The sequence below is a fragment of the Bombina bombina genome, chromosome 10 (assembly GCF_027579735.1).
Source record: "Bombina bombina isolate aBomBom1 chromosome 10, aBomBom1.pri, whole genome shotgun sequence".
Taxonomy (NCBI): Eukaryota; Metazoa; Chordata; class Amphibia; order Anura; family Bombinatoridae; genus Bombina; species Bombina bombina.
The window spans coordinates 97,858,185-97,883,720 of record NC_069508.1 but is presented as its reverse complement, the minus strand read 5'-3'; positions in this window follow the sequence as shown (position 1 = coordinate 97,883,720).

The window sequence follows — 25,536 nt, the reverse complement described above, 5'->3', positions numbered from 1 at the left end:
CTGATGCCAGCTCTTCTGCTGGGGGAATTGGGGCATAGTCCTGCCCGGTGGCAAAGGGAACGTGGGGGTCAGTGGGGGTTAACATCTCCACTGTTAACCCTGGGCCCAAGTTAGGAGTTAGCTGGGGAGGGGGAGATTGGCTTACCTCCTCCTCCTGATACTCCAGCGGCCGTTGGGAAGGGAGGTCGATGCTCTCTGCTTCCTGTGGAACATGCTGCGGCTGGGGAGAGAGACCGGTTGTCTCCTCTCCCTGGAAGGCACACTCCGGCTGGGGAGGGAGGTCGATGCTCTCCCCTCCCTGTAGCTGGGTCTGTCGCTGGGGATCTGGGCCGCCTGCCCAGCATCCCTGTAGGGCCGGTAGAGAGACTGCGGTCCCATCTCCACCTGCCTGCTGGGGGTCCTCCCAGGACCAGTCTATGAGGCCTGCTGCCTCGGGTATCTCTGGTTGGGGTTGGGGAAGGAGACCGGTTGTCTCTTCCCTCTGCACGGTATACTGCCGCTGGGGAGGGAGGTCGCTGTTCTCCAAATGTTACGGTTGCCTCCAGGCTGGCTGGAAGTTGGACCGTAGAAAAAGGATGCTCCTAGCGCTCCCCAAAGGAGGAGCAGCACCGTAGACACTATAATTACTGCGTAGCCACCATCAGTAATGCAGACTCTATGAACCACCGCTGCTGGGCTGGTATCTCGCCGTCTGCTCTGCGCCCTGGACCTACGACCAGGCTCCAGTAGGTGAACCTCTTCCTTCTGTAGCAATCCCTGTAGCTAAGGGAGTATGAAAAGCATAGCAATCCCTGTAGTGATTATAGCTGTATCCTACAAACATGAGTCAAAGCTGCAAGTTAGAGGGTCAGAATAGGTCTGATGTGCTGGAACACACAGCCTGGTTTTTATTGAGGTTACATGCAAAAAAGACACTCTCAGGGGGAGGCATAAAATCCCCAATCACACATTTAGATACATTTAGATAGAGAGGCAACGCCCTTTGACAGGCCACAACATTACTTCAGCAGATAACATTACACACAATAAAACAATGCAGTCCACCTTATCACTAGCAGTCTGATTAGACAATGGGAAAGTTTATCACTAAACTTAATTAGAGCTGATCCCAGCAAACTTGTATTTAGAATTGAACAACATTAACTCTTAATGGTACACAATGAAAACCAATGCCTTTGTAATAGTGCTCCCTTTCTGTGGAACACTCTGCCTGTGTGGTACTGGGTTCAGCAAGCCGTATCCACTGAACCAAGTGGGAAAAAGCCAGGGACAAGTCATTTCACAGGTCTGGGGACATAGTCTTAAAGGGGCATTGTTCATCAAAGTCACAATATGTCCCCAGACGGTTCTTAAAGGGCCATACACACCCAATAAAAGTTAATATGTTCTCAGGGGCACAATCTTCCAGGGGCCATAGTCATGAGGAAGGAGGCTGGCAAATCGGCTTCTCCAACATCCAGGGAAGCAGGGCAATTTCCCATTTAAAGGGCCAGTTACAAATAGCAGTTTGTAACATATCTCCCCTTTTGGAGGGAGACTAACCAGGCACCTGACCTTCTGCCGGTCAGTGCCTAAGTTAGTCTTGCAACCCACCCACAAATAAACGTTAGCAGCAAAGTAGCCCCCCCACAATAAGTAGTACTGGCCTGTAGGTTCCAGGTTGTAGGATGAAAGTGTAGCATCCTCGGCCTTCCTGGCGCAGCTGGGCAAATAGCTGGTGGTACTTGGGGGGCAGAGGCCAGCGGCACTCTGCCCTGGTGCCAGCGCTTCTGCTCGGGTGAGGGGTTTGCAGGCCAGTCCTGTAACAAGGGGGTCTGTAGGGCAGAGGCCAGCAGCACTCTGTCCTGATGCCAGCTCTTCTGCTGGGGGAATTGGGGCATAGTCCTGCCCGATGGCAAAGGGAACGTGGGGGTCAGTGGGGGTTAACATCTCCACTGTTAACCCTGGGCCCAAGTTAGGAGTTAGCTGGGGAGGGGGAGATTGGCTTACCTCCTCCTCCTGATACTCCGGTGGCCGTTGGGAAGGGAGGTCGATGCTCTCCGCTTCCTGTGGAACATGCTGCGGCTGGGGAGAGAGACCGGTTGTCTCCTCTCCCTGGAAGGCACACTCCGGCTGGGGAGGGAGGTCGATGCTCTCCCCTCCCTGTAGCTGGGTCTGTCGCTGGGGATCTGGGCCGCCTGCCCAGCATCCCTGTAGGGCCGGTAGAGAGACTGCGGTCCCATCTCCACCTGCCTGCTGGGGGTCCTCCCAGGACCAGTCTATGAGGCCTGCTGCCTCGGGTATCTCTGGTTGGGGTTGGGGAAGGAGACCGGTTGTCTCTTCCCTCTGCACGGTATACTGCCGCTGGGGAGGGAGGTCGCTGCTCTCCTCTCCCTGTGGAACATGCTGCGGCTGGGGAGAGAGACCAGGTGTCCATACCCTCAAACTCCACAGTTGGCGCTCAAAGGCTCGTGCCGCTTCGTTCTCCGTATCCAATTCCCAGATGATGCGACTGACTACCTCCTGCGCAGGGTCTGGACCATATCGGACTAGCCGCCTCTTTACCTCTGGAACGAAATCCTCGCCCTCATAGCGACGGATCCGGTTGAGGTGCTCTTCACATGGTTCTGACCAGTATCTTGTCAGCTCCATGCTGCTGTAGGTAGGGACGCTGCGCAGTGGCTAGCGTTGCCCTCAATAACTCTCCTACGATACCAGTGCTGTTGGGGTGCTGCTCCTAGGACGCTATCCCACCGCTGCCGCCAAATGTTACGGTTGCCTCCAGGCTGGCTGGAAGTTGGACCGTAGAAAAAGGATGCTCCTAGCGCTCCCCAAAGGAGGAGCAGCACCGTAGACACTATAATTACTGCGTAGCCACCATCAGTAATGCAGACTCTATGAACCACCGCTGCTGGGCTGGTATCTCGCCGTCTGCTCTGCGCCCTGGACCTACGACCAGGCTCCAGTAGGTGAACCTCTTCCTTCTGTAGCAATCCCTGTAGCTAAGGGAGTATGAAAAGCATAGCAATCCCTGTAGTGATTATAGCTGTATCCTACAAACATGAGTCAAAGCTGCAAGTTAGAGGGTCAGAATAGGTCTGATGTGCTGGATCACACAGCCTGGTTTTTATTGAGGTTACATGCAAAAAAGACACTCTCAAGGGGAGGCATAAAATCCCCAATCACACATTTAGATACATTTAGATACATTTAGATAGAGAGGCAACGCCCTTTGACAGGCCACAACATTACTTCAGCAGATAACATTACACACAATAAAACAATGCAGTCCACCTTATCACTAGCAGTCTGATTAGACAATGGGAAAGTTTATCACTAAACTTAATTAGAGCTGATCCCAGCAAACTTGTATTTAGAATTGAACAACATTAACTCTTAATGGCACACAATGAAAACCAATGCCTTTGTAATAGTGCTCCCTTTCTGTGGAACACTCTGCCTGTGTGGTACTGGGTTCAGCAAGCCCTATCCACTGAACCAAGTGGAAGAAAGCCAGGGACAAGTCATTTCACAGGTCTGGGGACATAGTCTTAAAGGGGCATTGTTCATCAAAGTCACAATATGTCCCCAGACGGTTCTTAAAGGGCCATACACACCCAATAAAAGTTAATATGTTCTCAGGGGCACAATCTTCCAGGGGCCATAGTCATGAGGAAGGAGGCTGGCAAATAGGCTTCTCCAAAATCCAGGGAAGCAGGGCAATTTCCCATTTAAAGGGCCAGTTACAAATAGCAGTTTGTAACAACATACTTTCCAACCTTCTGTTGAAAACCCTTCCCATAGGGATTACTCTGCCTGCAAAATTAAGGAGGCCCAGCAAGGATTGGAGTTGGCGAAGTGAAACATCACGACTGGTTAAAGTCAATTGTACTGTTAGTAACATGGCTTGAACCTTGTCCGGAGGTAACCTGCACAGCTGCTTCTCCGTATCAATTTGGATACCTAAGAATGTGAGACAAGTGCATGGACCCTCAGACTTGTCTTCTGCCAGAGGAACCCCAAATTGTGACATGAGATCTCTCATGTTCTGCATAAGCAGCTGACAATCCCGCAAATCCTTTCTACCTATGAGGAGAAAATCATCTAGGTAATGTGCTATGAAATCCCCACCTACCCGCTGGCTGACTGCCCAATGGAGGAACGTACTAAATGTCTCAAAAAGGGCACAGGAAATGGCGCAGCCCATCGGAAGGCAACGGTCTACATAGTATCCACCCTCAAACTTAATTCCCATGAGAGGAAAGGCTGCTGGGTTCAGCGGCAACAAACGGAAGGCAGCCTCAATATCAAGTTTTGCGAGTAGGGCACCTCTCCCCGCCGACCGAACCAGCTGTAAGGCACTGTCAAACGATTGATATTTCACTAAGCTCATATCTGGGTCAATGGCATCGTTAACAGAAGGGCCCTTGGGGTGAGATAGATGTTGAATTAGCCGAAATTTACCCACCTCCTTCTTTGGCACTACCCCTAACGGAGAAATCACCAAACCTTGGAGGGGGATAGAAGGAAAAGGACCTACAATCCTCCCCAATTGAATTTCTTTGGTCAATTTTGACCTAACAACATGTAGAAGCTGACTTCAAGTTTCTAGCACAAGGAGCCCCCTGTGCACGCCGCATTAAAGGGATATGAAACCCTTACGAAAATCCATCACGCAACAATATGGCGGCGTGACGTTCTGGGTAAATTCGTAACCAGGGCTCAAGGGCCCTTTCTAACAGTTGCAAATCTGTTGGTGCCTCTAGTTGTTTGGAAATCTTTTCTTTTGGAACATTCCATCCCAGGGTGAGAACCCCCGCAGAACTTACATGAGTGAGGAAAGGTGCAGGAGCTACCTTTGTCACATTTCCCATCTTGGTATGCCCAACAGGCACCACCTCTTCATTTACCTTTTGGTGAACGAAAGGACTGGTTCGCGACCCCAGTAGACGAGGAGGAGGGAGGATGAGAGCCAAGGCATTGCCAGAGGTGGGTGTCAGTGGTGTCAAACGTGAGTACTGGATTCCCTGCCATCTTTTGCCTAAACTCAGAGTCGTAATCCCTCCACGCAGCATCTCCATACCTCCTTTGTATCCAGTGTATGTTATCAGTATATTTCAAAATAGCATGACACTGGCTGGGGTACTTTTCTAAATAGCATGAAGAGTACACTCTGAAACAAATGAGCCATTTATCAAAAGTTTCCGGGCGCTTGAACCGTTTAGGACCAGTGTCATCCATACTCTTCTCCTTTTGTCTATAAGCTTCTGCCGAAAGATCAAAGACATTAACGTATTTACCTTGCTGAATTTTCTTAACCGTCCTAGGTTTTAAATGTCCATGCAAGGAAGGGGTATAAGAGGGCAAAGAGTCCCCGTGTAAGGCGACCTTCCGCTCTGAACTAAGGCTAGGTAAAGGGTGCTCAATTAACTGGGCTGATGTGTCAAGGAAATGCTCCGTTAAAGCTAGTTGCTGCTGCTGACCTGCTCTTTTAAAATTACCCCCTTGAAATTCCTGCAACATCTTTTTCACCATTGAGAACATACGTTTCTGGCCCTTAGTATTTAACCCCAATGAAGTGTCACTGTCTGATCCTGACTCAGTTAGTGATAAGTCATCTACGTCAGGTCGGTCATGTATAAATGCCCCAGTCTTACCCTCTGCAGAGGATGCCGCTGCTTGAGCTGTAGTAACTGTCGGGGCGTCCCCCCTTGACTCAGGAACCACTGACTGCTGAGCAGGTGCCACCATCACTAGATCATTTTGTGCTCCCGCTGAATTAGCTGCCTGAGGAGTGATGCTGATTGGAGCAGAGATTGATGATAGCACAGGATCCCCTTGAGCTGTACTCTGCAAGAGGGATAAAATTTGGCGAGCACAACGAACACCAGCATTGGAAGGATTAACAGTTTCAATCCCTCTAGCCTCATTCCCCATTACGCTGCACCCAGTCACACTCCGCAAATTAGCACTGGTCCTAACTGTATTTCCACTGGGAAATGAAAGGGGGTCCCCAACAGGAAAAGGAGAATTCTGCACACTCATCCCAGCACTAACATTAGCCCCAGGCGCACTAGTTAATGCATTCAACTGATCATGAGCATTCACACTGGCACTGAAGGTGTTAACAGAGGCAGACGCTCTTTCATTCACAACCTGCACATTGACTCCTGCCTGAACTGCCCTATCACGTGCATGCAAATCCCTCACACCTCTTGTATTCACTGGGTTAATCATGCCTCCCCTAATAGTGCTATCATTTAACTCTTCAGGTGCAGCAACGCTGCTGTGAGCTTCGCCCCTGTTGTGAGTATCATATTGATCTGCACCCCTATGCAACCGGGTATGTGTGCCACGGCTGCCCCTAACAAACATTTGTTTCCTCACATTAGAACGGCTGCCCGCTCTCATACCCCTTGCTATGTTTGCTCCGGCACCTCTTTTATGCCCTGGGATACCTCTTATGGCCCCGCCCCCACGTGTCGCAGTACCAAAATTATCCCTTTTTTGCACAATTCTCCGGGTACTATCCCCCAAGTAGACTGACAATCGTTCCCCTACCGGTGTCCTCTCATGGTACTCACCTCCGGCGTGCATGAGAGGACCCGGTCGATTGCCTCCATCTCCGTCTGAGCGTGTTTGGGCGGAAATGACGTCACCGGAAGGGGCTTCTCGCGCCCACTTCCGGATTCGCCGCTGAGGACACCGCATGGAGGGGAGCGACGGGAGGAGCCATGGCCGACGCGAGCGACGTGAGGAAGGACGCCACAGCCAATGCAGCTGCCGGGGGAAGTGCCTCAAAGAGGGAAGACACTGAAGCTTCCGGTAAGTAACCTGGCAACACGCGAGAAGGCCCCAGACCAACCGTCGCCATATTGGAGGACCCACCCACCGCCGCCATATTGGGGCCTACTCCTAGGCCTTGCTGGGGGTTAATAACTGGAGCGGTAGTGGCGGTCAGGTTATGGGGGTTAAAATTACCGTGTAGCACGCCCGAGGCCCTGTCAACATTTTGTGTGCTATCCCTGAGCACAGTAGTGGTGGTCGGATTGTTCACTATATTGGGGGAAGGGAGCACAGTAGTGGTGGTATTGTTAACTATATATGGGGAAGGGGAACAAACCCTAGCAGACCCTCTCCCCAGAATTACTGGGGTCATCATGCCAGGCCTGTCATTAAACAGCTCAGGCGATTCTACAGTTTGATCCACGACCTGTCTACCTTGTTCTACCCCTGCCCCACTATCTTCTGCACCCAAGGCCTCCATGCTAGGGGCCCTGACCAGTGCCTCAGTGGCATAGGCCGTTCCAGTGCAGCTAATTTCATGAACCTCAACAACTGTAGTCACTGGTCTATGTAAATTACTAGGTGCTGCATCAACTAAGCTAGTAAATTGAGTTTCAGGAACAAAATCATCTAACTTTTCCAAATTATGCATGTCACTTATCTGCTTTTCCTTTCCAGGTCTTGCAAAAGTCAGAGCATGGAATCTTTGAGGAGGAAGTCTGGTTCTTCTAGGACGCTGCATGAGGATGTTTTGAATCACAGCAATTACTGTAAAAAAGTCTCTGCTCAGGATCCAGGAAGAAGAGGGCCAGGAAGCTGTGTTGCACACTTTTAAGGTAAGAGGGGGAGCTCTTCCCTACACTAGCAACATTGTTGCAACTAACCCCATACTACCCTCTTCTCCTATCGCACTCCTTCCAGCATTAACCCTTAGCTTGTTTCAGTCCCATGCTGGTCCCTCCACTGCCTTTTTCTGTTTTTAATCCATCTGTTAAAGGGTTAAATTAGTGCATATAGCAATGCTTCTATTGCAATGTTATGCCGGCCCACTTGTATGAACTCTTTTTTTTTTTAATGACAATGCTAATGAACATCCAATCAGCGTGTGTGTCATCTGACAATCTTAAAATCCAGCCCCCTTAAAGCCCTTAGAAAGCCTATGTAGAGAGTGAATTTGACTGCTCTATACATCACAGCCCAGCCAAAAGAGGAAATGAAAGGGGGCAGAGAAACAGACAATACCAATTAGGATTATAAACCTTTTATTATAATATATATATACACTTTAAAAAAAAACAATTATTTGTGCTTCAGACAAGTACCTGTTGGCACGGGGACATACCAGTGGCGTCACTAGGGGGGTGCGGTGGGGTGCAGACCGCACCCGGGTGACACCCTCCAGGGGGTGACAGCACCATCAAAAAATTATTATTATTTTTTTACATTTTTTTATTTTTTATTTTACTGAAATTCAAAGAAATACGATGTAGAGATGCATAGATTTTTTTTATTAGAGGGGCCAGCAGTTGTGAACATTAGTGGGACTGGGGAAGTTGTAGACACACTTAATTTTTTTGCCCCTTGAGCCTGTACCGCAATTTCCACAAATAGTTTTCCCGGCTGCTTTTGCTTGTTTGTCATTTACCATTTGTTTAAAAATGTAATTATTTACTTCTGCTATGGAGGGCAGTTTTTTTGCGATGCAAGTTTTCAGAAGCAGAAACCTAGCCACACTAATAGCCATTTCAATAAAGGTTTTGCTTTTAAATCTATCTTCTGTATTATTATAAGTGTGTTGGTTATGCAAAACTGGGTAATGGGCAATAAAGGGATTATCTATCTTTTTATCTTGACTGTCCCTTTAAATAAATATATATACAGTATATAAATCCACACGATAATATATTTATTTTTTTCAAGTAACAATCACATAAGTTGACGTTTCGGCTCCATACATGAGCCTTTTTCAAGACAATCTTGTATAATTGTTTGGCGTGTTCAAATCTCGTCTCTCTCTCTCTCATATTCTGCTATGTGAAGAACATTGGAATGTGAAATATTTACAGCAAATACATAGTTAAAACCTTAATTAAAATGACTATTGCATAAAAAAAGTCAAAATTAAACTTCCACGATTCAGAAAGAGCATACCGTTTTAAGAATTTTTTTAAATTTACTTCCAATTTCAAATTTGATACAATCTTTTTATATGCATATTTTTTGAGGCACCAGCTCCCACTGAACATGTGCACAAGATCACAGGGTATATGTATATTACTCTGTGATTGGTTGATGTCTGCTACATCGTACAGGGGGCCAGCAAATGAGAGAAAAAATGCATTTTCTAGAAAAAAAATCTACTGCTTTTGTGAAAATCAAAGATAGTGTTTATTATGCGTCTGAGAACGCATTGCAGTGTAAATCGCAATTGTGCTCAATCGTGTTTTCTTTCAACTTGTAATACGAGCGGAAAACCTGACTTGCGTAAACACCCTTGATATAACCCTTATCGCTTGCGCATAACTGTTAGTGCTCCACTCGTAATCTGGCCCTTTTTATTATGCCAACTACAGCATTTGTGACCTTCTTATTTACAAAAGAGCAGCAGTGCACCTGACACAAGATGTCAACAGGGTCCGGGACTCTGGGTCTCTTAATTTACTACAACTACTACAAAAAAAAGAAGCGGTGGGTGGGGCGGAGATAGCCTTTGGAAAGCACGGACGCATTTTCTAACAGCTCCAGATCATAGCCTCAAAATACTTGTCTCCACTGAGATCACTGCAAGTATAACTTCTTTTAAAAATAAATTTTTTATTTTTTTTCAAGAAAAAACACAAACAGCAAATTTCAACAAAACTTGATACAAACACGACACTTCATATTCCATATATATGGAAAAACACTACATACAAAGAAAACAGGTTATACCACCACTTCACAATTGTCCCTAGCCATGTTTCATCTAGCATCTGGACAAAAAATCTTCAATCCTTCCCTTTTTGGGTACATTAACACCACAATGCTTGCCCCGCATTGCAAGGTTGAATCTTTATAACGAATCAAAAAACATTAAAGAAAAGAAAAAAAAAAGGAAAAAAAGAACCAGTAGAAAAGAGCTGGGAGAAGAGGCCCCCTCTGTCCTCACACCCCCCCCCCACTCCTTCCTCGACACCCTCCCTGAGCCAAGCCCCCGGGAAATGTCCAGCAAGTACTTGCAATTGGACATAGGTGTTTTCCCTAAATGGTTTAACTAACATTATCTGTATCGAGAGTGGGCAAGATAAAATAAATGTCTTCCAGTGTCTAAAAAACATTGCAAGACGGTCATCAGCTGAGTTTTGCAGATTATATTGCTCCGAAATAACTTGGGTGACTAGTGCTTTTTTTAACTCTTTCAGGGTGGGAGCAGTTTTAGCCTTCCAGGATCTCAATATTAAGATACGGCCCAATAATATAATCATATTAATTAATTTAGTCCCGCGCTGGACGTTTTGAGCCAAAAAAATATTTCCAAAGGGTGGATCTCATAGTCTATCTTGAGAGTTACTTTCATCCAATAAAAAATTTTCCCCCAAAACTGGGCAATCTTTGGGCAGGACCAAAAACAGTGGAATAAGTCTGCACAGGAGGCGCTGCAACGCGTACATACTTTTCGGGTCTTGTACCATCTAGACAATCTATCTGGTGTTAAATAGGTCATAAGAGATAGTTTGATCTGTGATTCCCTCCATGAAGTTAAAATCCAGCTTTTCTGAATTATTTTGAAGGAATTTGTTACCACTGAGCCTTCTATCTCTGGGAATATTTTATTCCATTTTTGGACAATATATTCTACCTGTATTTCGGAGGGCTTTTGATTAAATAAAGCGTAGAATGGGCCAATTGAATAATACCCTATCTTAAAGAGTTTAATCCTAGTTTGGATCTGCCGGAGTGCCCAATCGAAACCGTATCTTTGCTTTAACTCAGCTATCAGATGTCTTACCTGTAGAAAGGCGTAAAAGTCTTTATTTGTAAGCCCAAATTGGGCACTTAAATCACGAAACGAAACCGGAATAAGGTCTTTATCTGCTATTTGGCTAACATAAACTAACCCCTTGGCAGTCCAGTCTCTAAAAACTTTATCTGACAACCCTGGCGGAAAAATCGGATTGCCAATAATTGGTAAGTAGTCAGAGACATATGGAGAGCAATCGATTATCCCACATAATTTTTGCCACGCTGCAATTATATATCTGAATGTAATTAATGAGAAAACCGTTGAAGGTAAAGAAGTGATTGGGCAGTGGAGAATAGCAGCTAAACCAAAAGGGGCTATCAAAGAGGTCTCCCAAATCAATGCAGCTACTTGATCTTGTTCTGTTAGCCAGTCTACGGCAATCTTAACCCGAGATGCTAAACTATACAGCTGTATATTCGGAAGGTTGAGGCCTGCCGCATCTTTGTTATTCATTAATCTGGCGACTGAGATACGCACATTTGTGCCTTTCCATATGAAATTCGAACACGCTTTATTATATTTAATTATATCTGCCTTATGTATCGGCATAGGGATGTTCTGAATAAGATAAACAATTTTGGAAAAATAATAGTTTTTATAAGCGTTACTCTGGCAGTTAATGAGATGGGTAAATTAAACCATCCTTCCATTTTTTTCTTAGACTCTAAAAAACAGTTGGCAAAATTCAAATTATACCATTCCTCTGGATCCGCACTAAGTTTTATACCTAAATATAATATCTGAGATGTTTCTCTAAAAGAATAACTTCTAAAACTTTTATTAAGGGATATATTTTGAGAATATCTTTCTTTCTTTAAAAAAATTATCTAAAGCTATCTTTAGCTATATAAGCTATATAAGCTGTATATTGAAATTTAAATAATGTCTATATTAGTGGTAGCCAACCAGTGGTCCGTGGATGTTGGTGGTTCTTGACACCATCAAGCAGACATTAATGTCCTCTGATGGTGTCACCCCCGTCGCGCCCCAACTCCCTACAGTGCCTGGCTGGACATAAGTGAAAACTGATGGAGGAGGAGTTAAATTAGAATCTCCTACGCACGTTGTGTAGTACAACTTGCATAGCAATATTGTATTTTTAACTTATCCTACCCGGCGCGCTGCTAAGAAGAAGTTGCTTCCATTCTAAAGCCAGCAGAGGTTGGTATAGTTTTGGCTTGAAATAGTGAAATTAAAGGATATAAAAAAAGAAAATATTTTCTTCCCTTTACCTGTCTCTTCGTAGTAGTTTTTCTAATTCCTTTAGATGGACTTACATCACTGTTTGTCTTCCTCCCCTCCATCTTCTTCTTTTTTTATTAAATATTAATTATTTTTCATTCTAACAATTTTCCTGCGCACAAAGCCATTACACCAGAATTCCAGTAATTGCCATCCAACAGATCAACCATATCCCACCAGTATTATAGTAATTGCCAGTAACATCAGTCATGGGCAGCTCACATCCTTATTGAGAGATTTCTGATATAAACTTAATTTATGACTCCAATGTCTGTCCATGATCATAAGTAGTTTTGAATAATTCCTAACTAAGTCTTGTGGTCCTTTTAAACATAATAATTTTTTTCACACTTTCTGCCAATCTATTTTCAGCTCAAAAGTTGCCACTCACCCTTCATCTGTAATGTGGAAGCATTCTCTCAGTTCTGTCATTCAGTTAGTTAATTCCAAAAAAATATTCTTAAAAATGTGTAAATGTATACATAATGTAAACTTAGAAACAGATGCACGGTTAGCGCTGCTTAGCATAGAGAAATAAATCATACATAAAATAAAAACAAATAGTCAATATATCAGTAATAATAAAACAAAATAATAGTGTTGTTAAAACAATCACAAAAGAGTCCATAAACACATAGGTACAGTAGCCAGAAAAGAGTAATGAAATGAAATCCAGATAATCCCAAAATCTTCAGATAAGGTCCCCCCAAGGGTGTACACTTACTTGAGAAAACCTCAATCCATATGAGGTAAGTAATGACGTAATGACCATTATATTAAACAATTTCATGTACAGTGTCATGTGGTGTGATGAAATTTAATGAAATTACACAGTACATGAAATTGTTTAATATAATCCACCGTATACACTAAAAGTTTAAAATTTGTGCTTCTCATATTTATTTGATGTTTAATAGTTGTGTTTTTTTCTTTTTTACCCCCTGTTTACGGCAGTGTGCGCATGCACACTAAAGGCCAAATCACCTGTAAAAATTATGGACCATCTGATGCAGTTTATTAAACTGAGCGTGAGGAGTCGGGTCGTGTGTGTCCGCATGTGCAGTATTCTGCGTGCCTGTGCAATGAAGTATACTGCCCATATAATTCCTTGACGCGTTGTGTAGGCTTCAACTGCTGATTTTAGGAGGATGGGCCTCTTGCGCATGTGCAGTGAGCACCACACACCTCCAACAGCAGATGTCACGTCGCGGGAAGTGACGCGGGTCCTGCATTCTTATAAGTCAAGACTAATTTTAGAACAACCCTCTCCCACAAAAAAAAAATACTACTCCTCTAGGTTTCTTTTCCCTGTTTGTTTTGTTTTCTCTCTTAAAGGGATTATTATTTGCTGGAATTGCTGCTTGCTGTGTTTTTTTCTGTTTTGTATTTTTTTATGTCCTAGTGCTAACAGTACCAACCACTACCTTGCCTTCCATCCTTTTTTTATGTCATAGGTAGCACAGTTTATTTTAAATATATATATATATATATACTGGTATATAATATATATATATATAAAAAAAATATATAAAAAAAAATATATAAAAAAATTAAATAAAAAATAAAATAAAATATATATAAAACAAATATAAAAAAACTAAAAAAATGTTCCTTTTTTTGCATTTTCGCTTTTTATTTTTAAAGGGATATTTAAAACTAAATTTGTCACTGTTCAGACAGAGCATACTTTTTCAGTTCTTTATTTACTTCTGCTGTACAGATATTGTTTTCTCTTGGTATCTTTGTTAAAATTAAGCAGGAACAAAAGCTCAGGAGTGTGCACGTCTCTTGATCCCTAAATGGCAGCAGTTTTGCAAGAATGATTTGAAAGAGCACTAGATTTCTGCACCATTTCTTGCCATTTAGGGGTTCAGAATGCCTTGCCTCTACCTAGGTATCTTGTTTTCAACAAATAATATCAAGCGATATTTGTGGTACATTTCCTAAATAGAATTAAATGGTAAACTTATTTAAAGGGACAGTATACATCAGAATTGTTATTGTTTTAAAAGATAGATAATCCCTTTATTACACACTCAGTCCCTAGTTTTACATAACCAATGTGGTTATATTAATACACTTTTTACCTCTGTGATTGCCTTTTATTTAAGCCTCTGCAGACTGCCCCCTTATTTCAGTTCTTTAGACAGACTTGCATTTTATCCAATTAACTTCAAGTGCCTGAGCAAAGTGTTATCTACTTGACACACATGAACTAACACCCTCTAGTGGTGAAAAACTATCAAAATGCGTTCAGAATAGAGGCGACCTTCAAGGTCTAAGAAATTAGTATATAAACCTGCTGCTAGGTTTAGCTTTCAAATAATAATACCAAGAGAACAAAGTAAAATTGGTGATAAAAGTAGATATGAAAATTGTTTCAAGTGACATGCCCTATCTGAATCATGCAAGTTTATTTTGTACTAGACTGTCCCTTTAAAATTGCTGCGCTCTGTAGGGGGCGTCTTTCATTGTCCACATTACATTTTCGGTTTGTATCTCTTTCTTATTCTAAACTCTCTATTCTCCTCTACTCTTTCTAATGAAAAAAAACCTTCAACAAAAATATAATAAAAAATCAAATCCTTTTTATTTGTTAAAGGGACATTCAACACTAGAATGTGTGTTGTATAAAAAGATAGATAATCCCTTTATTACACACTCAGTCCCTAGTTTTGCATAACCAATGTGGTTATATTAATACACTTTTTACCTCTGTGATTGCCTTTTATTTAAGCCTCTGCAGACTGCCCCCTTATTTCAGTTCTTTAGACAGACTTGCATTTTATCCAATCAGTGCTGGCTCATAGTTAATTTCAAGTGCCTGAGCAAAGTGTTATCTATTTGACACACATGAACTAACACCCTCTAGTGGTGAAAAACTGTCAAAATGCATTCCGAATAGAGGCGACCTTCAAGGTCTAAGAAATTAGTATATAAACCTGCTGCTAGGTTTAGCTTTCAAATAATAATACCAAGAGAACAAAGTAAAATTGGTGATAAAAGTAGATATGAAAATTGTTTAAAGTGACATGCCCTATCTGAATCATGCAAGTTTATTTTGTACTAGACTGTCCCTTTAAAATTGCTGCGCTCTGTAGGGGGTGTCTTTCATTGTCCACATTACATTTTAGGTTTGTATCTCTTTCTTATTCTAAACTCTCTATTCTCCTCTACTCTTTCTAATGAAAAAAAAACCTTCAACAAAAATATAATAAAAAAACAAATCCTTTTTATTTGTTAAAGGGACATTCAACACCAGAATGTTTGTTGTATAAAAAGATAGATAATCCCTTTATTAGTACACATTCCCTAGTTTTGCATAACCAATGCGGTTATATTAATACACTTTTTACCTCTGTGATTTCCTTTTATTTAAGCCTCTGCAGACTGCCCCCTTATCTCAGTTCTTTTGATAGACTTGCATTTCATCCAATCAGTGCTGGCTCATAGTTAACTTAAAGTGTCTGAGCACAGTGTTATCTATTTGACACACATGAACTAACACCCTATACTGGTGAAAAAATATAAAAATGCATTCAGAATAGAGGCGGCTCTCAAGGTCTAAGAAATTAGCCTGAGAAAGAGCATATGGTTAAGTTCCCAATTCACTTCGACTGTACTGACAAGTGACAACATGTATTGTCTTCTCTGGGTATTTTTTAAGAAAATAAGCAGGTACCAAATTTCAGGAGTGTGCACGTCTCTTGATCACTAAATGGCAGCAGTTTTGCATGAATGATTTGAAAGAGCACTAGATGTCTGCATTATTTCCTGGAGTTTAGGGGTCCAGAATGCCTTGCCTCTACCTAGCAGTGACGTGCAGTGGACGGTGACTGAGGTCAGAGCCTGGTGGTTGTTGTAGGGCACTGCCAACGGCTATAAAACGCACAAGAAACATATATATAAACCCATAGAGGTAGCTTAAAGGGACAGTCAAAACCAGATTTTTTGTTGTTTAAAAAGATAGATAATCCCTTTGCTTTATTACCCATTCCTCAGTTTTGTATAACCAACACAGCTATAATAATAATAGACGTTTTACCTCTGTAATTACCTTGTATGTAAGCCTCTGCAAACTTTACTGTTATTTCAGTCACTTTGATAGATTTACATTTTAGCCAATCAGTGCTCACTCCTAGGTAAATTCACATGCGCGAGCTCAATGTTATCTATACGAAATACATGAACTAACGCCCTCTAGTGTTGAAAAACTGTCAAAATGCATTACAGATTCGAGGCTGTCTTCAAGGTCTAAGAAATTAGTAAGTATATGATTATGAACCTCCTAGGTTTAGCTTTCAACTAAGAATACCAAGAGAACAAATCAAATTTGGTGATAAAACTAAATTTGTAAATTCTTTAAAATTTACATGCCCTATTTCAATCATGAAAATTTTCTTTTGGATTTTACTGTCCCTTTAAATTTACGATTAAATTACATGACAATTAGCATTCTTTACAACACACGCAATCGCATACAGGTAAGAAAATAATTCAATAGTTGTTAAATATATGCAAATGTAGTTCCAATATTTATACTTATCAACATAAATGGTACACAGAGGCAAGTGATATGGGTTTGAGGCGGATGAGCACTTACAGCTAGAGTATGGGCTGTGCTGGTATACAGACTGGCAGTTAATAAGTGTACAAGGCTGGATGACATTCAGTTTTATCCTAGATATTGTTTTAATTTCTTCTGTTAAGTGTGATCAGTCCACGGGTCATCATTACTTCTGGGATATTACTCCTCCCCAACAGGAAGTGCAAGAGGATTCACCCAGCAGAGTTGCATATAGCTCCTCCCCTCTACGTCACTCCCAGTCATTCTCTTGCACCCAACGACTAGATAGGATGTGTGAGAGGACTATGGTGATTTTATTTAGTTTTATTTCTTCAATCAAAAGTTTGTTATTTTTTAATAGCACCGGAGTGTGTTATTCCTTCTCTGGTAGAGTTTGAAGAAGAATCTACCAGAGTTTTTACTATGATTTTAGCCGGAGTAGTTAAGATCATATTGCTGTTTCTCGGCCATCTGAGGAGAGGTAAACTTCAGATCAGGGGACAGCGGGCAGTTTAATCTGCAAAGAGGTATGTAGCAGTTTTTATTTTCTGACAATGGAATTGATGAGAAAATCCTGCCATACCGACATAATATCATGTATGTATTTTTTACATTTGAGTATTCTGGGGAATGGTACTTCACTGGAATTACACTGTGTATATAAACTTTAGCCTATTTGGTTTTTACTAATTTATGTTAAACGTTTTTGCTGGAATGTAAAATCGTTTTCATTTTCTGAGGTACTGGGTGAATAAAATGTTTGGGCACTATTTTTCCACTTGGCAGTTGCTTTATCTAATTATGACAGTTTACTGATCTCTCTCACTGTTGTGTGTGAGGGGGAGGGACCTTTTTTTGGCGCTTTTTGCTACGCATCAAAAATTTCAGTCAGAAGCTCATTGTTTTTTCCTGCATGTTCCGGTTTATCTCTACAGAACTCAGGGGTCTTCAAAGCTTGTTTGAGGGAAGTAATCTAACAGAGCTGTGAGATTGTAGTTGACCGTGATAAAAAACGTTTATTCTTTAACTTTTTTATGCCATCAGGGTTTGTTATTCTTTGCTAATGGGAACAAGCCTTTGCTAAAATTGTGTTTTGTTTTGCAAAGTTTATTGATTTCAACTGTTATATATCTTTCTGTGCTTCTTAGGCACAGTACGTTTTTTCATTGTATTTTACTTGAATAATATTTCCAAGTTGCAAGTTTAGTTGCTAGTGTGGTAAACATGTCTGATTCAGAGGATGAGACCTGTACTATTTGTAATAACGCCAAAGTGGAGCCCAATAGAAATTTATGTACTAACTGTATTGATGCTACTTTAAATAAAAGTCAATCTGTACAAATTGAACACATTTCACCAAACAGCGAGGGGAGAGTTATGCCGACTAACTCGCCTCACGTGTCAGTACCTACATCTCCCACTCGGGAGGTGCGCGATATGGTGGCGCCCAGTACATCTGGGCGGCCATTACAAATAACACTACAAGATATGGCTACTGTTATGACGCAAGTTTTGGCTAAATTACCAGAACTAAGAGGCAAGCGTGATCACTCTGGGGTGAGAACAGAGTGCGCTGATAATGCTAGGGCCATGTCAGATACTGCGTCACAACTTGCAGAGCATGAGGACGGAGAGCTTCATTCTGCGGCTGACGGTTCTGATCCAAACAGATTGGATTCAGATATTTCAAATTTTAAATTTAAGCTGGAAAACCTCCGTGTATTACTAGGGGAGGTGTTAGCGGCTCTGAATGATTGTAACACAGTTGCAATACCAGAGAAAATGTGTAGGTTGGATAAATATTTTGCTGTACCAACAAGTACTGACGTTTTTCCTATACCTAAGAGACTAAATGAAATTAATACTAAGGAGTGGGATAGACCCGGTGTGCCGTTCTCACCCCCTCCGATATTTAGAAAGATGTTTCCAATAGACACCTCCACACGGGACTTATGGCAAACGGTCCCTAAGGTGGAGGGAGCAGTTTCTACTTTAGCTAAGCGTACCACTATCCCGGTAGAGGATAGCTGTGCCTTTTCAGATCCAATGGATAAAAAGTTAGAGGGTTACCTTAAGAAAATGTTTGTTCAACAAGGTTTTATATTGCAACCCCTTGCATGCATTGCGCCGGTCTCGGCTGCAGCGGCATTCTGGATTGAGTCTCTGGAAGAGAACCTTAGTTCAGCTACGCTGGACGACATTTCGGACAGGCTTAGAATACTTAAGCTAGCGAATTCATTCATTTCGGAAGCTGTAGTACATTTAACTAAACTTACGGCTAAGAATTCCGGATTCGCCATTCAGGCGCGCAGAGCACTGTGGCTAAAATCCTGGTCAGCTGATGTAACTTCTAAGTCCAAATTACTTAATATACCTTTCAAAGGGCAGACCTTATTTGGGCCCGGTTTGAAAGAAATTATCGCTGACATTACAGGAGGTAAGGGCCACGCCCTGCCTCAAGACAAAGCCAGACCTAAGGCTAGACAGTCTAATTTTCGTTCCTTTCTGAATTTCAAAGCAGGAGCAGCATCAACTTCCACTGCTCCAAAACAAGAAGGATCTGGTGCTCGCGTCAGACAAGGCTGGAGACCTAACCAGTCCTGGAACAAGGGCAAGCAGGCCAGGAAACCTGCTGCTGCCACTAAAACAGCATGAATTGAGGGCCCCCGATCCGGGATCGGATCTAGTGGGGGGCAGACTTTCTCTCTTCGCCCAGGCTTGGGCAAGAGATGTCCAGGATCCCTGGGCGCTAGAGATAATATCTCAGGGATACCTTCTGGACTTCAAATACTCTCCTCCAAGAGAGAGATTTCATCTGTCAAGGTTGTCAACAAACCAAACAAAGAAAGAAGCGTTTCTACGCTGCGTACAAGAACTTTTGTTAATGGGAGTAATCCATCCAGTTCCACGATTGGAACAGGGACAAGGGTTTTACTCAAATCTGTTTGTGGTTCCCAAAAAAGAGGGAACTTTCAGACCAATCCTGGATTTAAAGATCCTAAACAAATTCCTAAGAGTTCCATCGTTCAAAATGGAGACTATTCGAACAATTTTACCCATGATCCAAGAAGGTCAGTACATGACCACAGTGGATTTAAAGGATGCTTACCTTCACATACCGATCCACAAAGATCATTACCGGTATCTAAGGTTTGCCTTTCTAGACAGGCATTACCAGTTTGTAGCTCTTCCATTCGGATTGGCTACAGCTCCAAGAATCTTCACAAAGGTTCTAGGTGCTCTTCTGGCGGTACTAAGACCGCGGGGAATTTCGGTAGCTCCGTACCTAGACGACATTCTAATACAAGCTTCAAGCTTTCAAACTGCCAAGTCTCATACAGAGTTAGTACTGGCTTTTCTAAGGTCACATGGATGGAAGGTGAACGAAAAGAAAAGTTCACTTGTTCCATTCACAAGAGTTCCCTTCCTGGGGACTCTTATAGATTCTTCAAAAATGAAGATTTACCTGACAGAGGACAGGTTAACAAGACTTCAAAGTGCTTGCCGCACCCTTCATTCCATTCAACACCCGTCAGTGGCTCAATGCATGGAGGTAATCGGCTTAATGGTAGCGGCAATGGACATAGTACCATTTGCTCGCTTACACCTCAGACCACTGCAACTATGCATGCTAAGTCAGTGGAATGGGGATTACTCAGACTTGTCCCCTTCTCTGAATCTGGATCAAGAGACCAGAAATTCTCTTCTATGGTGGCTTTCTCGGCCACATCTGTCCAGGGGGATGCCATTCAGCAGACCAGACTGGACAATTGTAACAACAGACGCCAGCCTTCTAGGTTGGGGTGCCGTCTGGAATTCTCTGAAGGCTCAGGGACAATGGAGTCAGGAGGAGAGTCTCCTGCCAATAAACATTCTGGAATTGAGAGCAGTTCTCAATGCCCTCCTGGCTTGGCCCCAGTTGACAACTCGGGGGTTCATCAGGTTTCAGTCGGACAACATCACGACTGTAGCTTACATCAACCATCAGGGAGGGACAAGAAGCTCCCTAGCAATGATGGAAGTATCAAAGATAATTCGCTGGGCAGAGTCTCACTCTTGCCACCTGTCAGCAATCCACATCCCGGGAGTGGAGAACTGGGAGGCGGATTTCTTAAGTCGTCAGACTTTTCATCCGGGGGAGTGGGAACTTCATCCGGAGGTCTTTGCCCAAATACTTCGACGTTGGGGCAAACCAGAGATAGATCTCATGGCGTCTCGACAGAACGCCAAGCTTCTTCGTTACGGGTCCAGATCCAGGGATCCAGGAGCAGTCCTGATAGATGCCCTGACAGCACCTTGGGACTTCAGGATGGCTTATGTGTTTCCACCCTTCCCGTTACTTCCTCGATTGATTGCCAGAATCAAACAGGAGAGAGCATCAGTGATTCTAATAGCACCTGCATGGCCACGCAGGACTTGGTATGCAGACCTGGTGGACATGTCATCCTGTCCACCTTGGTCTCTACCTCTGAAACAGGACCTTCTAATACAGGGTCCTTTCAAACATCAAAATCTAACTTCTCTGAAGCTGACTGCTTGGAAATTGAACGCTTGATTTTATCAAGACGTGGGTTTTCTGAGTCAGTTATTGATACCTTAATACAGGCTAGGAAGCCTGTTACCAGAAGGATTTACCATAAGATATGGCGTAAATACCTATATTGGTGTGAATCCAAAGGTTACTCTTGGAGTAAGGTTAGGATTCCTAGGATATTGTCTTTTCTACAAGAAGGTTTAGAAAAGGGTTTATCTGCTAGTTCATTAAAGGGACAGATCTCAGCTCTGTCCATTCTGTTACACAAACGTCTGTCAGAAGTTCCAGACGTTCAGGCTTTTTGTCAGGCTTTGGCCAGGATTAAGCCTGTGTTTAAAACTGTTGCTCCACCATGGAGTTTAAACCTTGTTCTTAATGTTTTACAGGGCGTTCCGTTTGAACCCCTTCATTCCATTGATATAAAGTTGTTATCTTGGAAAGTTCTATTTTTAATGGCTATTTCCTCGGCTCGAAGAGTCTCTGAGTTATCAGCCTTACATTGTGATTCTCCTTATTTGATTTTTCATTCGGATAAGGTAGTTCTGCGTACTAAACCTGGGTTCTTACCTAAGGTAGTCTCTAACAGGAATATCAATCAAGAGATTGTTGTTCCATCTTTGTGCCCAAATCCTTCTTCGAAGAAGGAACGTCTTCTGCACAATCTGGACGTAGTTCGTGCCCTAAAATTTTACTTACAGGCAACTGAGGAATTTCGACAAACGTCTTCTCTGTTTGTCGTTTACTCTGGTCAGAGGATAGGTCAAAAGGCTTCTGCTACCTCTCTTTCTTTTTGGCTTCGCAGCATAATTCGTTTAGCTTATGAGACTGCTGGACAGCAGCCTCCTGAAAGAATTACAGCTCATTCTACTAGAGCTGTGGCTTCCACTTGGGCCTTCAAGAATGAGGCCTCTGTTGAACAGATTTGCAAGGCTGCAACTTGGTCTTCGCTTCATACTTTTTCCAAATTTTCCAAATTTGACACTTTTGCTTCCTCGGAGGCTATTTTTGGGAGAAAGGTTCTTCAGGCAGTGGTTCCTTCTGTATAAAGAGCCTGCCTATCCCTCCCGTCATCCGTGTACTTTTGCTTTGGTATTGGTATCCCAGAAGTAATGATGACCCGTGGACTGATCACACTTAACAGAAGAAAACATAATTTATGCTTACCTGATAAATTCCTTTCTTCTGTAGTGTGATCAGTCCACGGCCCGCCCTGTTTTTACGGCAGGTAAATATTTTTTAAGTTATACTCCAGTCACCACTACACCCTTGGCTTCTCCTTTCTCGTTGGTCCTTGGTCGAATGACTAGGAGTGACGTAGAGGGGAGGAGCTATATGCAACTCTGCTGGGTGAATCCTCTTGCACTTCCTGTTGGGGAGGAGTAATATCCCAGAAGTAATGATGACCCGTGGACTGATCACACTACAGAAGAAAGGAATTTATCAGGTAAGCATAAATTATGTTTTTTTGTTTTCATTGTAAGTAAACTATTTTCACAGGCCTGTATACAATGAAACATTTAATTTTAACTATCTCATCAACATTTTTGATATGTCCAAACATAAACACTCATACACTAATATACACTCTAATTCTAATATAGAGTTAATATCAAATAGCTTAAGTGGACAAGTGATGTTATTCATATAACAAGTAACAAGTAGTTTCATCATTCCTTAAGGGTGCACAGAGTTGTATGTTTATAAAATATCCTTGAAAGCAGAAATTTAAACACCATTACAAGCAAAAAAACATTACTTTAATATTTCATAACAGCTTATTATTTACTACATGCATAACCATTATTCTTGTTTTTTCCAAATATACTTCAGCACAACAATATGAAAAGATAGTTCATATCAATAATTATACCTTATAAATAACATTAAAGCCATAACTTTGTCAAAAATTTATGCTCATAAGCAAACCACAGATATAGGAGAAATTTGCAAATTCCATGTTATCTCACGTCACAATACCAATCGTGTGAAACGATATGCTGGAGCGACTCTGAGCTTACCGGTCCCCCTCGGTATTTGCTGTGAGTTGTTTGACTCTCATCTAGGGCGCCCCTTCATTCTGTTTTAACCACAGATATAGGAGAAATTTGCAAATTCCATCTCACGTCACAATACCAATCGTGTGATTCGATATACTGGAGCGACTCGGAGCTTACCGGTCCTCCTCGGTATTTGATGTGAGTTGTTTGACTCTCGTCTAGGGCGCCCCTTCATTCTGTTTTAACCACAGATGTAGGAGAAATTTACAAATTCCAATATTTATCTCACGTCACAATACCAATCGTGTGATTCGATATGCTGGAGCAACTCGGAGCTTACTGGTCCCCTTCGGTATTTGCTGTGAGTTGTTTGACTTTCATCTAGGGCGCCCTTTCATTCTGTTTTAAACACAGATATAGGAGAAATTTACAAATTCCATCTCACGTCACAATACCAATCGAGTGATTCGATTCGCTAGACGGACTCGGAGCTTACCGGTCCCCCCAGGGTATTTGCTGTGAGAGACAGTTAGCATTATATGGACATGGACTCTTCATTAATATGGCTTAAAATGTTATTTATAAGGCACAATTATTGATATGAACTTTCTTTTCATATTGTTGTGCTGAAGTATATTTTGAAAAAACAAGAATAATAGTTATGCATGCAGTAAATAATAAGCTGTTATGAAATATTAAAGTAATGGTTTTGTGCTTGTAATGGTGTATACATTTCTGCTTTCATGGATATTTTATAAAGTTACAATACAACTCCTTGCACTGTTATGTTATCAATGATGAAACTGGTTGTTGTTACATGGATAATTGTCAGTTGTCAGCTTCAGCTGTTTGATATTAATTCTATGTGTGTTAAGTTTACGGCGCTGGACTTAAAATACTTAGGCCTCTTTTATGATAACCTCCTCCTGGTTATAAAAAATGTGATAAGTGATAGAATAAATTAAAAGTGGCGCTACAATAGCTTTAAGTATTAAAAACTATGGTTAAAAGTAATAACAAGATTTGATGATAAGAAGTGATAAGTATAAAATTCTTACACACTTAATATAAAGTGATGTGTGATGATAATATACAAATAAATCACAATAGGAGAAATAGCTAGAAAAACATAGATTGATTTAATATAATAAGATGATAAACGAATAACACTTGATAAAAGGAAGAAGCAACAAATTTAAGCATATATAAAACATTTTCTGTAGATTTAGCTTTTTTTAATAATGCATGGACAAACAAAATAAAATAAGACAATCAAAATAAAGAATGTATATATCAAACCATCTTAATGAATTTGGTTGAACAATTCATATATAAAAGAGAGAGAGACCAGAATTTAAAAAGTCTTGATCGACATAAAATGAATGCTTTCTGAAAAAAATTAATCCAATGGATCAGTATAGAAAATTTACTTTTTTAAAAAACTTATTAAAAAAGCCCTGAAATAGGGTGAAACGCTTAGAAAGCTGTGTTTTTAGAAAATTTGTACCCAGGATTTGTTTCCTTATATCAAAGAAAGATCCCTAACCAAGCTGTCTACTGCTTCCTGCGTACATTTAAGTACTAAGAGCAGGAAAATCACAGAGGAAAGAAACAACGGTTTACCACGGTGACTTGCGCAAGTCTGAAAAGAACTGGGACCAACAATCATCTACAATCATTACCGAGCATCGACATCAGAAGCCTGCCAGATCTCAGATTGTGGACGCTAAAGGTGAGATTACCTGCACAGCAGGCCACGTATATATACACCTAAGGTAGAAAGAAACACCGGTTTACCACGGTGACTTGCGCAAGTCTGAAAAGAACTGGGACAAACAATCATCTACAATCATTACCGAACACCGACATCAGAAGCCTGCCAGATCTCAGATTGTGGACGCTGAAGGGTGAGATTACCTGCACAGCAGGCCACGTATATATCCACTCTGACAAGTAAGATCTGTGTGTACTAAACTGTGCTCTTAACATTTCACAGCGGGACTCTGACAGTTTTAATAGTGGCTGGCCACTACTATTTTTACTGAACTACCGCATCATAACTTTTAAGAGATAAATTGAAACTACAATTTGTTGCCGCAAAAAGACTATTACCTTTAACTATAGGTACAGCTAAAGATACCAAAACGCCTACCTATTTGACATGCTTACTTGTTTTTAAAAAGTTAATTCTCTATACTGATCCATTGGATTAATTTTTTTCAGAAAGGATTCATTTTATGTCGATCAAGACTTTTTAAATTCTGGGCTCTCTCTCTTTTATATATGAATTGTTCAACCAAATTCATTAAGGTGGTTTGATGTATACATTCTTTATTTTGATTGTCTTATTTTATTTTGTTTGTCCATGCATTATTAAAAAAGCTAAATCTACAGAAAATATTTTATATATGCTTAAATTTGTTGCTGC